This window comes from Lepisosteus platostomus, chromosome 23 (assembly GCF_059453375.1).
Source record: "Lepisosteus platostomus isolate fLepPlt1 chromosome 23, fLepPlt1.hap1, whole genome shotgun sequence".
Taxonomy (NCBI): Eukaryota; Metazoa; Chordata; class Actinopteri; order Semionotiformes; family Lepisosteidae; genus Lepisosteus; species Lepisosteus platostomus.
Window position 1 is genome coordinate 15,579,944 of NC_142633.1, and position 14,390 is coordinate 15,594,333.

General features: G+C 39.5%; 1 protein-coding gene across 2 annotated transcripts in view; it reads left to right on the forward strand.

Annotated features, from left to right (window-relative positions):
* Window positions 1-14,390, forward strand: part of pex14 (peroxisomal biogenesis factor 14) — an 83,949-nt gene that overhangs the window by 35,481 nt on the left and 34,078 nt on the right. The window lies entirely within an intron of this gene.

Sequence of the window (14,390 nt, forward strand, 5' to 3'; positions counted from 1 at the left end):
ACAAAGGCGCTTGTTTAAATTTGTTTTGCCTATTTTCTTTCCTTTGCATTTAACAAAAGACGTCTTTGTCTTCAGGGTTGGTGAATCTAAGGTTTAACTTAATCCTCGAGCCTTTGGTAGATAAGAAGTAAATGTGGTAGCTGGCTTATAATAGCTATACCAGGGGTTATGTTTTGAAACATTTTATTGCGCACAAAATCTTGAGATTTTCCTTTCAAGTGTATATGAAGAAATGTTTTTAAAAAGTGTCAAGTTTGGTTAAAAAAAAATTAAAGCAAGTCATAACACTTTGTTCTTTAGAATAATGTAACCAATGAAATATGTTGTGGCCAGGATAGATGAAATATATTTTGTTTGTAGGACTAGATCTACTGCTTGGACAGCTGTTGAATATCTTAAGTAATGTCTTGAGTAGTAAGCAGTAGTGTGTGTGACAGATGATTGGCTCAGAATTGATCGTGTTGTTCCACAAGCCCTGTGATGATTTGGGATAAAGTATCTAACATGCAGCTCCAGTCCAACTATTCACTCTCTCTGCCACCTTTTCTAGCCCTGAAATGAACAATCCGGTCCTGGAGTGTCCATTTCAGTGTTCTTTAACACATGAACATAGCCACACCTGCATAGCAAAAGTAATCACTAAAATATTCAGATTGTGTTGGGCCTATTTTTATTACTAAACAATTATTATTGTGCAGTTTAATTAATAGTGTTACTGTATGTTTGGCAAATGTAACTCTTAAATTCCACCTTAGGTTTGGTTTAAGAGACATTTTAAAAGCTCTGCCCAGCATAGACATAGCATTTAAGAGGTGAGAACACGTGGATTTGGAAGGAGAAAGACAGCTAGTTGTATTTTAAAATTAAACTCAGAGCAGTAGTTGACAGAGAGCGTTTTCAGTCAGAAATCAGAAGTGGACTGCGATGTCAGCTGTCTATTAGAGCAGCCCTGCCTTTTGCCCCCCACAGGAAGTGGGAGCGACCAGTATGGTTTCTGTTAGCTTGCACGATCTGCTGATCCGTTCCGTGCAGCGCTGGTATCTTGTTTTTCGCCTCCGAGGCTGGAGCGGCTGTCAGTGTGCTTTGACACCGCCGTTATTTTGCCTAATTGAAATGAAGTGCTGGCAACTGCAACTGCACAGGCTCTGGCTGACGTGTCTTTGCAGATTTTTCCTTTTTATTGTGGAAACAGAAAAAGATCACCTGTGGGCTTCTGTTGCATTTGGCGACTTGAATATTTGCACTTGCCAAGATGAGATAGCCTGTGGCAACTTAGGGGGCTGCCTAATATCACTTCACATTCATCACTAGATCTTGACAGTGAAGAAGCTGTTTATAATTGATAGGACAAGACTCCATGGTAGTGTATCACTTTGTTGTGAGTACTAGAACAGAACAGATGACTTGCAGTAAGTAGAAAGCTTTGGATATACACATTGGGGGAATAAGTTGTATTATAGCCATAGGACTTAACCAAGTTGTTTTTAAAATGTTGAGTATACCTCATGTATGCAGAATAGCACAATTGCCATTGAGATTTTGGTAGATCTTTTCAGACTTCTAATTGTTTTTTTGGGAAACCTTCCTGTTAATGTTATTGGCTTCCCAGTCGAACAGAAGGGGTGGGGATTGACATTGGCGTTAGGTGTCCATCGTGCCGCCTGAGCGGTCACCTGCTGTTAAGGCCAAAGGTCAAGGCAAAGCTTCTCTGGCCTCTAAGGTCAGGTGGAGGTCAAGCTCAAAAGAGAGCCCCATGGACTGAGCGGGGCAGATGAATAACCAAACTGCTAGTTCACTTCGTTGGGATGCAGAAAATTAATATTGACAAATCCCCATGCACTTTCAATGGAATTGTCAATTGTGTGTGCTCCCAGCATTTAAAGGCTTTTATTTATTTAACTTGCTGTCATAACCACGTGGCGTTAAAGCAGAAGGCAGCATTGAGCAGTGTAAAAAGGGCACACATTTACTTCAGAAACAAAACACGTAAAATCTGCTTGCATGCAGATTGAATTGTTTCTGCATATTTAATGCTGTTGCTACACATACACGGTGTTTTGACCAAAAAAAATAAATTTGTCTTGTTTGCACTCTCTTCTGGATTTGTTTGCAAATGAAATTAATTTTTAATATCAATATAGATTCACACTTCCCTTTAACATCGTCAACCTCTGAGTGAGTTCCTGTTTTTATTCACTGCCTGTCAATGCAACTTAGTTTTCTGGTTGCTGCCAGTAGCCCAGTAAACAGTTTAAAACTGGGCTCCACTAACATTTTTCATTGCCAGTCACTTGTTCTCTTCACTTGTGCCTTTTTAAACTGTGGGCGCATTGGATTTTCAAGTTTGGAAAACTCATGTTATCCCAACTCATTAAACTCTGGGATGATAATGAATTCCCTCTCTAGGCACCAGATTTTGAAAACTGCTTATCAAATTGAAAAGAAAATGAGTATGAGTGGTGCTCTTTGTGCACCTTGCTTCGATGCACCTGTGCGCATCATGGTGCTGAAGGGGTTAAAATACTTGTAGATCACAGCCTGATGACAACAAGGTCCTTCTTTAAGCTTTTTCTTTTATTCAGTTAACAGTTGCTGTCCCGTTAAAAGTAGAATTTTTAATATTGTTCTTTAAGTTCCATTAAAACAAAGGAATGTAACTTATCTTAAGAGACACTTCAGCTGTGTGTCTGTTTAGCTTACATTAAGACCCACGCGGGTAGGGCTTTTTGAAAAATGTTGTGCTTTGTGTTTCAGACTTCCAACTCAGGCTGTACTGCCACAGTATAGCAGTTATATGAAATATTTTTCTTTCAATTCTTTACTGAAAGAGTTGTGGACTATGGGGACTAATTAATCATAAAAGCTTTGGGATTTCAGCTCTATCATTGAAGCAATGAGGCAGTGAAAAGTGAGCCTAAAAGCAGAATGATTACCAGAGGTAACCTGAGACAAAATCTATTGTTGCCGGCTGCTATTCTATGCATCACTGGGCTATTATAACTCTGATGTCTTTTGAATTTTCCAAGATCAGTGTTTCTCATTATTCACAATTTAGGTTTATTCATAATTTAAGACTTCGCTCTACAAGAGTCACGTCAACCAAACAAACACTAAAACTGTTTGAAGACAAACATACAATTTTGCCAGCGAGCGTTTCACAAACAAAACCCAGTTAGTCACAGAATTAGATGTTAAGGTTGCAGTTTTTTAAAATTAAAGCCCCGAAAGAGAAAGATCTTTTTCAGTGTGTCAATAACAATGCTTGTACAAGTACATAAAATATTTATGCGCCTTCATATTGTGATCTTCTAGTCAGTTAAATGAGTTCAACAGCAAAGGAGCCACTTTGACAAAATGACATGTTTTGCAGTGAAGTCTGAGTCAGCTGTGGTAATTGAAGACATTTTTTTCTTGCTAATAAACTGCTATAAACACAGCTTTACCTTTTAACTTCAAAGGGCAGTTTTTAACGCGTAAGTCATCCTTTAAATTATTTGCTTAATTATTTTCAGATAAATTATTCAGTACTGTCTATTTTCGCTTAAGCCAATAGAGGTGACCAGTTATAACGGAAGTTCTGGACTCTGAATTGGACTTGGCGGATTTTCTTCTTGTGTGTTTTGTCTTAAATCTCAAACAATTTGACCCCCTCTCCCTCACATAGATATATTTAATCATATAACGGACACAGAGTTTAGCAGAATTTAGCTTTTTCGATGTTAACATTTTGTGAAATTTGCTGTGCTCCTGTTCACAACACCCGTACAGCACAGCCATCAGATCCTGTGAGATTGCTTGCAGTGTGTTAAAAAATAAAGTATCTTAAACTTAGCACGTTAACCCCTCAAACAACACTTTCTGTAGTGTTTGTTTTGTCATGGCTTGTAGGGAATTGGCTAGCATCCTCTCCTGTCCTGGTGCAAGCTTTAGGTGTACAGAAGTACAGAAGTTGGGGTCCCATCTTTGCCACACAAAGAGAGTGGCCCTTGCAGCACCCCTGGACAGGGGAAATACGGTATGCCCTTGGAAAGACAAAAGCACCTCTAACTACATCTGCTGTCCACCCAGTGTCTGTAAAGGTCCTGTCCTTGGAGGGGGTGGTGGCTATCTGTCGCCTCTCGGAACTGCACTTTGAATGGGTGGCCGGCCGGTTGCAGGGAGCGCACACACATCTACGCGGGGGGAGAGGCCAGGTAACCTGGACTGCGAGTCTTTGGGCCGTGTGAGGAAAACTCCTCAGATACAGAGTAATGATGCAGCTCTCAGGTGGGAATCAAACCTGGGACTCGAGCGCTGTGAGGGACACCTTCCAAGTACAATATCCCAGTCCTGCCCACTACAGTCCCAGGAAGTCCCAGGACAATACCTATATCTTATGGTAAAAAAGGCACCTTAAGCCAAGAGTCATGTGTCTGTACCCTGTCAGCCAGCCTAAAAAAAAAGGCAGAAAACTCTACTTTTGCAAATCCAAAGACTAATCCCAGATCTATTTTCATTTGTCTCCTTTTATGTGTTTAGTGTATTTGTTTAAGTCTTTTGTTAGAGTACTGGCATAAACGTAAAACCAGAGATTACTGAATTGTCACAGTTATAAGATTCAAGCATTACATTAGCTCCTTTTCAGTTCATTATTTCACTCTCAGATCTGGCGCTGCTCCAAGACAGTGTCGCTTCTTCTCCCCCTGTATTCAAACTTCCAAGCAAATGAAGTGTTTTCTCATTTTCAGCTGTTACTTGCTATTTTAGTACATTTTACCCAGCACTGAAGTAAGCTGTTGTTTTCATTATTTAATTAATATACATGCTCCCCTGCTAGATGTATCGGATGACACACAAAAAGTATGTCAATTGTATTATTTTTTCACTCACACGGGAGTCTACTACCACAGTAGTACCTCAAGAGAAAACCACCTCTTAACAAAATTGAACAAGAATGTGTTGTTACAAGTTTAATAATATAGTTCTACATTTCACAGGGATGTTTTGTTTGTTTTCCCAGAAATTATCGTTTATTTGTTATCTCTTTTAGAATATGACAGATGCATCATTGGACACCTAGTATAGAAGTACTACTCTATGTGTTTATTGCATTAGAGCAATGCTATTGGACCAGAATTGACTCTGAAAAAACTACCAGAGCCTGTACAGTTTTGGTATATTGCTGTTTATGTAACACCTTATCCAAAAAAAACTGCATGCTGTATTCTGATTTATCATCCGTTAGCTTAGTTTTTAGATGATGTGGAAACAGATGGAATCCTCAAAGGCACTGACAGAGGCCTTTTTTGCATTTAGAAGTGAGACACAAACCAGAGGGTATTGTGTTTAACTACTAACTGCAAAAAAAGTGGAAAGAACAGGGAAATATGTTTAAATCCGTGAACAGGAAGCATGTTTATACACAGACACTTGTGGGAGTGTAGTACAAGCTACCCAGCCATCCGCCACCCTGCAACTCACAGCTGGCGGCCCACTGGAGCTCAGCAGGTGTGGTCAGTAGCTGGATGGGAGACTCCTGGGAAAAACTGAGGCTGCTGCTGGAAGAGGGGTTAGTGAGGCCAGCATGTGGGTCCTGATGCCCCAGTATAGTGGCGGGGACACTAGACTGTAAACAGGCGCCGTCCTTCAGATGAGCTGTAAAACAGAGGTCCTGACTCTCTGTGGTCATTAAATATCCCAGGGCGTTTTTCGAAAAGAGTAGGGGTGTTACCCCGGCGTCCTGGCCAAATTTCCCATTGGCCCTTACCAATCATGGCCTCTTATTAATCCCCCTCTCTGAACTGGCTTCATCGCTCTGCTCTTCTCCCCACTGATAGCCGGTGTGTGGTGAGCGTTTTGGCGCACTATGGCTGGCCTCACACCATCCAGGTGGGGCTGCACATTGGTGGTGGTGGAGAGGATCCCCATTACCTGTAATGCGCTTTGAGTCGAGTGTTCAGAAAAGTGCTATATAAGTGCAAGCAATTGTATTATTATTATATTGTTGTATTGTGTTGTATTGACACCGGGATCCTGGGATTAATTAACTAGTGACAACCAAATGAGCTAAATGGGAAGAATGTCCTCTTGTTTGCAGCGTTTCTTATCGGTTGTTCATCGGGCTTGTCTGATGTGTTCCTTGAGGTGTCAGAAGAAAAGAACACGCAGGTGCAGTAGATGGGAGAGGGCAAGCAAGCCTGGGGACCCCCAAAAAGTACAGTATAGCCTTCCTACTGGACTGGCATTATCTCCAGGGGGGAGTCATGTGCACTGTAGAAACCAGGAGGAGCTCTGGTCTGGACTTTACCTCTTTTCCCCACTGGGCACAGTGATCACCAGTGAGTCTATATGCTCAGAGGTTGGAACGAGTAATATTACTTCTGTAATTTAATGTTGTTGTTGTTTTTTTCACGTGAATGGGATTCTTGGAATCAGGGCATGCTTTCCGGGTCACCAACCTTTTAATTACAAAGTCTTGTTGTAACCAGGAGGTTATTGATAAAAGCAGCCACTATATTTTGCCTGTAGCTGTGACAAGGGAGCGCACATCAAAGCTCGTGCATTTTCCCCTTGTGTTCACTCTGAATTCCACTGTGCATCAGGAACAACTCAACACAAGGTTGAGTAGTGAAGCAACACAGGACCCCTCCAAATAATGTTACAGTCTGTGTAGTATATTGTTTCCCTTGCTGTTGGCTTAAACCTAAGTTAGTTAATTCATGGAATTTCATGCATTTCTGAACTCATTAAACCTATGTTTTTTAAATTGTATTTAAAATGTTGCTTTTGCAACCTTTGTGAGGCCCCTTGAAGTAATGGTGGCTTAAACAGGACAATATAGTAATAATTATATCCATATGTATTTGTTGAAAGAGGAAACCTTTGCAATTTTTTAATGAAGAACTGAAAAGGCTCATACAGATCGGTATGGCAAGGGTGTGGTGAGAAGTGAGTTAAATTACAGTAAAAGTACTGTACTTCTAGTTTTACATTTCACACACTTGACATAAAACCAAAATATCTTGAGCATGCAGTTATTACTAATTATAAATAAAGTGGAAGATTAATGCCTCTGCTGATTCTTTGACATTGCTCAACTTGGAATGAAGATTAGGGGCACACAGAGACCTCTGGAAGTTCCTTGTGCCAGATCAGACCATGTGACTATCGGTGGGTCAATGTTAATGTATGCCAGTCTTTGAAAGTGCAACTTTATGGGGGCCTCTGTAACTTAATAGGCACTTAGTTGCTTAAATTTTATTTTTCGAAAAAATAAAAGCTGTCAGAAGCTGAGCAGTGTTTGTTTTTTTTAACAGCCTGCCTTTGCCTCGCTGGTAACACCCAAATTGAACAGGAGAACATTGTTCAAATTGAGAAAAAAAATACATGTGATCTAAAACTTGTCTAAAACTGAAGACACCAAGAACTGTTTTCAAACATGCTCCTGACTGGCTGAAAGGCTACAGTTTTTTACATTGGCCTCTCTTCTGTGGAGTTTCATTTTGAATGGAATGAGCATTCTGTTTTGGGTGAAATCAGACTTGAAAATATGAGTTTATTGCTTCAAGAACAGAATTAAGCACTGTACCATACACAATGTTTTTTGGACAAGATGTGTTTTGCTATGAATTACACTTCCTGTGATTGCTTTTAACAATCTTAAAGATTTAAGTAAGATTTGGTTCAGATGATCTGTCTGTAAATTTACATGTTTAAGAAAAAAACCCTGTCAGCAAAGACCATTCCAATAGAATTTCACCTTGAACAATGCAATTATGTCACTGAGCAGTTGTATCACTTTGTAAGTGACTCTTGCATTTAAAAAAAGTAATTTTAGAGGCAAACTGCTGACTAATCTCAAAGCAATTTTGGTTTATTAAATTTAACATAAAATGTACCTTTTTTTCTATATCCTGCTGAGTTGGCAAAATCTTTTCTTCTTCCTCTGGGCCTTGTACTGTGTTGCAGCACACAGTTTGATATGTTGTTCACATCTTCGTTAGTTTTATTAATCCATTACAGAGTTATTAATTCTAAATTCTTTTTGATTGGCATGCTTCATATTAAACTATGCAGTAAATACTGTACCAGGAGTTACAGCTCAATAATTATAGTGATGACCTTTAATTTTCTCTGTTTACTGCTTATAGCTATTAATTAGGGTTAGGGACAGGCCTAGGCTATGGTAATAAAATTAAACATAACATTTGTTGCTAATGGTTGATATTACTCATGGTTTAATTAAAGTCATCCAGAAAAATGTTAATACCATTTTTATGTATTTTCTTGTATTGACATTTTGAAAGAGTGGTTTTAAATTTTCCTTTTGTTTCCTTTTGAATGTGTACGGTAGTTTTAGTTATCTGACTTTCTTTCATGTTTAATTTCCATATCCAGTGCCTAGTCATAGTTCGTCATAAAAGTGATAAGTTTTGTTGTGAAATACAGATTTTTTAATTAAATTGAAGGGAGTTTGTTTCAGCTGTGATTTTAATAAAGTGGTTTATTGTGTGTGGGATATAGCCAGTTCATTCTGTGTACAGGAAGTGAAAAGGGTAAACATTTTTATTTACAGTTACGATAATAGATGCTCTGAACTGGTTTTCATATTAGTCAGGTGTGTTTTTGGCAGTTCTGGAGAAGATTCTCAGAAAAATACGTACATTTTCTGCAAAGCTGACGCTGCTATTTCCCAGTGACGTTCAGTCTTTATTTGCCCAAGAACCTACCTCACCCCCCCCCCCCACCCCATGATATTTTTTTGTGTTATGTAGGAGTTAAAGGATTAATAGAGGGACTTTTACATTGTTTTTTTGTGCCTTTTTCCACTGTGTGTGTTATTGAAACAGGAGTGACCAGCTCCTTCAACTAAAAAATAAAAAGACCTTTAATGCAAAGTCAGTTTTGCAATGGGTTGCAAAAAGTAATTGAATTAGCCTTAGTTATTTACAGTGCCCGGGTGGAACAGCAACCAAAAGAGAATGGTCTGATTACCACATCCTTATGCCACGCATAAGAAATCAGAAACACACATAAGGTCTGGAGTCAAAAGAACGACAGTGACACTACAGCAGCACTGGATATGGAGGTGACCTTCCAGCTAGTACTTCAAAACCGATTGTGCTCTTTTATGTTACTCTGAAGGCCTGCGATCCTGCTCTTCAAAGTGTGTTGTTATGTTGCCTGGGATCTCCCATCTTAAAAACAAAACAGACACCTGCCACCCTTGTCACACATCAGTGCAGGTTTTTTGCCACCCTAAACTCTTCTGATTTCCAGTTGTTTCCCCGTGTTTGTGTTTTTCTACAAGAAGCACAGCGCTCAGTCCCTGAGAGTTAGTGTGTGTGTGCAGGTTTCCACTCCAGCTCTGCTTTTAACGAGCTGGTTACTGGTTTAACTGGACAATTTGAACAGCGCCTCCCAGATTCAGGCAACCTGCAGACACAGCAGCCCTCTAGGGTCAGGACTGGGGACCCCTGCTGTATGGGTTTGAACCCAGGCTCCCTGGGGCAGGAAGTGCCCAAGAATTTACCCACTGCATAATCCAGGCCCTACGCGTTTTTAAGCAAATAAGGACAGACGAAAAAAGCCCCATCCCCCACCCTCATCTTCTCCCAGGACAAACAAGCTCGATCATCATTCCAGCAGCCGAATCCTCCAAGTGTCAACCCTGTTCCATCAGCAGACGCAAGCGTAAATATATGTCTTAATTCTTAATACAGTTTAATGTAATATTTATGTAAATATTTCATGATTTCTCTCTATATTAACAGGCAGAAATGTCAAAGCTCACATAAAATGAAACAATGCCATCTCCTTGCAGGAGGAAATTTAAATTGCATTCCTCAAGCAGCAACACATTTGTATGTGCAGATGAAGGGGAAAATTGGGAGCACTTTAACTGCATGTTGCAAATATTATACAAAATAAGTCCTCCTCTCAGTTTTATTTACATACAAGCCTTTATGTTTAATGTGTACTGAGGGAGGCGTTTTAATTTTTTTTTCCTAAGGGACGTCTTATGCAGTTTAAATGTGTAAAATGCAATACGAAATGTATATAAAATTAAAATATGCCTTTTTGGCTTGAAATTGAAAACAAGTACAATTCTTTAATGTCTCGTTCAGATTCATATCTCCTTTATTTGAAATCTTAAATGAAAATGATCAGCAAAATTAAGATGTACAGTTTCCAAAACCTTCTAAGTCACAGAATTGTCTTTTATGAATATAGCTTGTCATCCATTCGTTTTACAAAGAAGGGTGATTTCATTTGGTGATCAAACTGTATCCTGTAGGGTCCTCTTAATGAAACATCAAATTGCTCTGTATTCATTCCCTTGCTTGATGTTTTCAAAATTTATGGCTCTTAATAAAGTCTGTTTTTCCGAAGGATGCCTCAATTAAAGATTAATAGAGTTTCAGACACATACAAGGTCATCAAGAAAGTACTTTTTTAGTGTTTTGGAGATTACTTTTTGGACTATTTGAAGACTTTATGTCATTGCTTAGTTGGACGTACAGTATATTAATTTCTCAGTAAGACTCTTCGTGATCAATACACCATAAAACTGAATGGCTTTTCTTGATGTAATTGAGACAGTCCGTGTCAGATGTTGACATGACCTCAGTAGGTTAGTCACTGCAGCTGGGCTCCAGGAGAAAGTTAGAAATCATGCAGTTTAACTCCAGGGTGAGGTTTTTTCAACATAAGCCAAGGACCTCATCTGCCGAAACAGTATAGGGAGGAGTATGAGATGCAGAGCTCCCTACAGTAAATGTATTCATTCCCCTGATGAAATCAGAACAACAAACATATAACAGAAATATGTACACATTGGATACCGTTTCTTTATTGTAAAGATTTTTATACTGTAATCTGAATAGAATTGCTTTGCAAAGCTTAGTCGTATTTGTCATGAATAAATTATTGAGGGCCACGTTCCTTCATATACCTGTGGTTAGTTCGTTTATAAATCCTCCTCTGGCAGGGCTTACACTGATTAGACACCTCCTGTAGTGCCCTATGAGCTGCGCTGTGGCACTTCAGAGGGGGGAATTTATGAACAGTCCTCTGTGCAGCGTTGCCCTTTGTTTTCTCTTAGTGAACTGCCATCTCAAACCGGAATCACAGATGTTCAATTGGAAAGGAAGGTCTGAAGAAGGCCTTTGAGATGTTTTATGGCGTTTTTCTTCCTATGTCACCAGAGGTAGGAATAAATCTACCATTGCCTCCTGCGGTTGTTCCTGCGGGCCTGGCGGCCGGAGAGCAGTTAGGCATGGAAATGACTCTGGGTGCTCTTTTTTCTTTACTGTTTAAGGCCTGAGAAGCTGGTTCCCCCTCCTGGCATCAAGCCGGCGCAGGTAGTTAGATGATGGGAAGGAGAAGCGCAAGGCTGCTTTTTGGACAATGTGGATCTCTACTAGGCCTTGGGAAGTGCATCACATACAGTGCGTGGTTGTAATACCGGGCCTGGCTAAGTCACCTGGACCCTTACTGTCCCCCATCTCGTTGTTACAGCCCGGCAGTAATACTTGGACACAGACTCGCATTCTCCAAGTGCCCTGTTTTAATACATGAATGGATCAACTTTGAAAGCAGCGGTTATTTAAAGAAGGCAGGTGTCAAGCAAAACTGTAATTGCAGAAGACCGGGCTGCCTGGGTAGCTACAAGAAGCCATGCAAGAAAGGGGTTAAAGTTGCATACTAGCCTCCAGTAACCCGTCGACCTCCATCTATTTACAACCCTTGACATTGTTTTTTATTTCAGATTCAAAATGTAAGTAATCTTAAGTCAAGGACAACTTAATATTTCAGGCTGTGTGGAACGATAAAACAACACTCACCTTTTAGCACCAAAAAATATTTTAGTAAGCAATTTTATAATTGGCTGTCTGGTACGGGGTTTTTTTTTTTCAATTTTGTTTTCTTAACCCATAAACCTCAGAAGTGCCAAAACTGGGAGAAATGCCATTTTCACACAGAGGTTGTGTGCCTTTAAAAAAAAAAAAAAGCCTTATGAATAGAAAGCCTGGAAAAACAGAGCCATAAATTATTTGACGGGCAATGGGTTTTCCTTTAAATAAATACCGATCAGGTTTATGTTGAAAGACAATAGAAAACGTAGCCCAGATATGCAGTTTACAGTATTTATAGCTGTAATATTGAGGTGCCACCACCGTAATTTCATGCCCCAATGAGAAGAGCAAGGTCAAAGCAAATGCTTCAGTTCAGCATCTGCTAATGCACTAACTCATAAACAGGGCCTGTGTGTATCAGGTGCACGAAATAATACAGTATAATGAAATACAGAATAGCTTTCCATTATTGTTCTTTTTTACGGTGTCGTCATTAGATGTAATTTATGTTTTTAAAAAATTCATCTAGGAGTAGGTCGATGGGAAATAGGGGTCTTAAAGGTTATTCCACAGGTTTTGGATACAGTAATAAATTTCGTATTTCCCTTTTTTTCCACCTTTTTGTATTTAAATTTGATTTGCTTGTAGTTGTTGTTGTTTTTTTTCCTTGTCCTTCCACCCACCACCTCTTCCTTAGAAATCACAGGCCTGCTTGTGCTGGGTAAACGACAGAGCTAGGAATGTCACAAGAGTTGGGGGTTCGTTTCCCCTTGAGAAAAGTACACGGATAATACGGACGTTGCAAGGGAAATGATATATTCCTCAACAAGGCAAATTTTATCGTTTAAAGGAAATTTTTTATTGAGGGTTCTAACAGTAAAATAAATACTTGTCTCCACACTCAATAGTCTGTCATCGTTGTGTCTGGTGAGGTTGGATAAATCTGCAGATCAGAATTCTAGTAGAAGTTATTGCTTACTGGACGCCGGACACTGACTGGTACACCCAGCAGCGTGCCGTGCTAGATGTGTACTGGCATCTGCCTTGGCCACAGCTGACTGGCATCAAGACCACACAGCCAGTCGTGTCTTAAATTATTCAACATTTTTTGTTTCTGCCTCCGTCTAGGAAAGTGTCCAGCTTGCGTCATGTTTGTGCTGGGCCGCTCTGAGTATTTCTCGTGCATTTTTGTGACCCGTGCCCAAAAGATCGCAGAGCTGGATGAATGATCATTTTATTAAGCCAGCAGAAGGTTGAAATTCCATCAATGCCACAGTGGCACTAGAGGGTAAATGTGAATCATGCACTCCGCGCGTTCAGTAGCTGCCTCCCACGCGCACAGTCTCTAACTGGGACAGGAGTCCCGCCCATGTTGTGTTTTTGATTTTAAATACTGGTTGAATATGTGGAAGATGAGGTGAGAAGAATAAAGCAAGAAACGAACTTCGAGAACCAGACGTGAATCTGCTTTCATATCTATCGGACAGCACAGGATACCAAAGTGCTAAAATATTCAGTCCACACGTACACATAAGTACAGTATTAGGTATTAATTAATTCAGTAAACGGGTGGGAACTAAAAGTATTTAAATGAAACCACAGCTGTTTCTTGTCAGTCACCTAGTTCTAGCAGTGCCGTGTAGGAAGTGCTTTTGTTAAGTATTGTACCAGTGTCTTGTTAAGTATTGTTAAGGTCTGTCACATTTGTAAGTCTCTTGTAGCGTGCCAGAAAATATCAGGGCACTGTTTTATTCGGTTTGTTTGCTGAGGAGTGCAGCACTTCATGTCAATTAAGGTACATATATTTTCTCAAAATTCAGGTATGCAACTGACATACCTTTGGCTTTTAGCCCACTGGAGACAAAGTCATCTGTGATGGATGATTGAAAAAGCACTAAGATGGCTAACTAAATGTGTCTTTCCAGTAGACCATGTTTTGCTTTTTTGAAAAACCTTTTCCTTTAAGTTCATTTACTGCCTCCAGTGCTTTCACAGTTTTCTGACACTTGAACTTGAATCTTTTAATGGCAGTGAATCATTAAAAAGTATATTGCAAAGAACCATTCCTTTCTTTTTAACTGAATTGTATTGTAGGCGATACTGGCATTACTGAATGCTATGAAATTCAGAAGGTCCTGTTCCTTTATCTTCCTGTGGTGTTATGTGAAACAATTATACCTTATTTAATTATTTCCTTTGTATGATTGATATGCACGAATTTCCCTTGTCTATAAAAAGTTTTAGGCTATTTCAAAACAATAGCAACAAAATCTTACCTTTGCAACAGTAAGGTTACTTTTAGTACAAATGAACATGGTGTGCAATTTGCAAACACAAACTGTAATAGAGCTCTTTTCAATTTAATTGTTAGTAAAATTATTCAGTACTCTTAAGATTGAACTATTTGGTATTTTTCTGGGAAATGTTTTTTCTGTAAATGGTAATGCACTATTTCCATAGCAGTCTGGTTTTGATGGCCGGTTTTGGCATTTAACAATCTCAAGGTCAAGTGCTTGTGAAAGGACAGAGTGGAGGCCTGTGTTCACCTGAAAA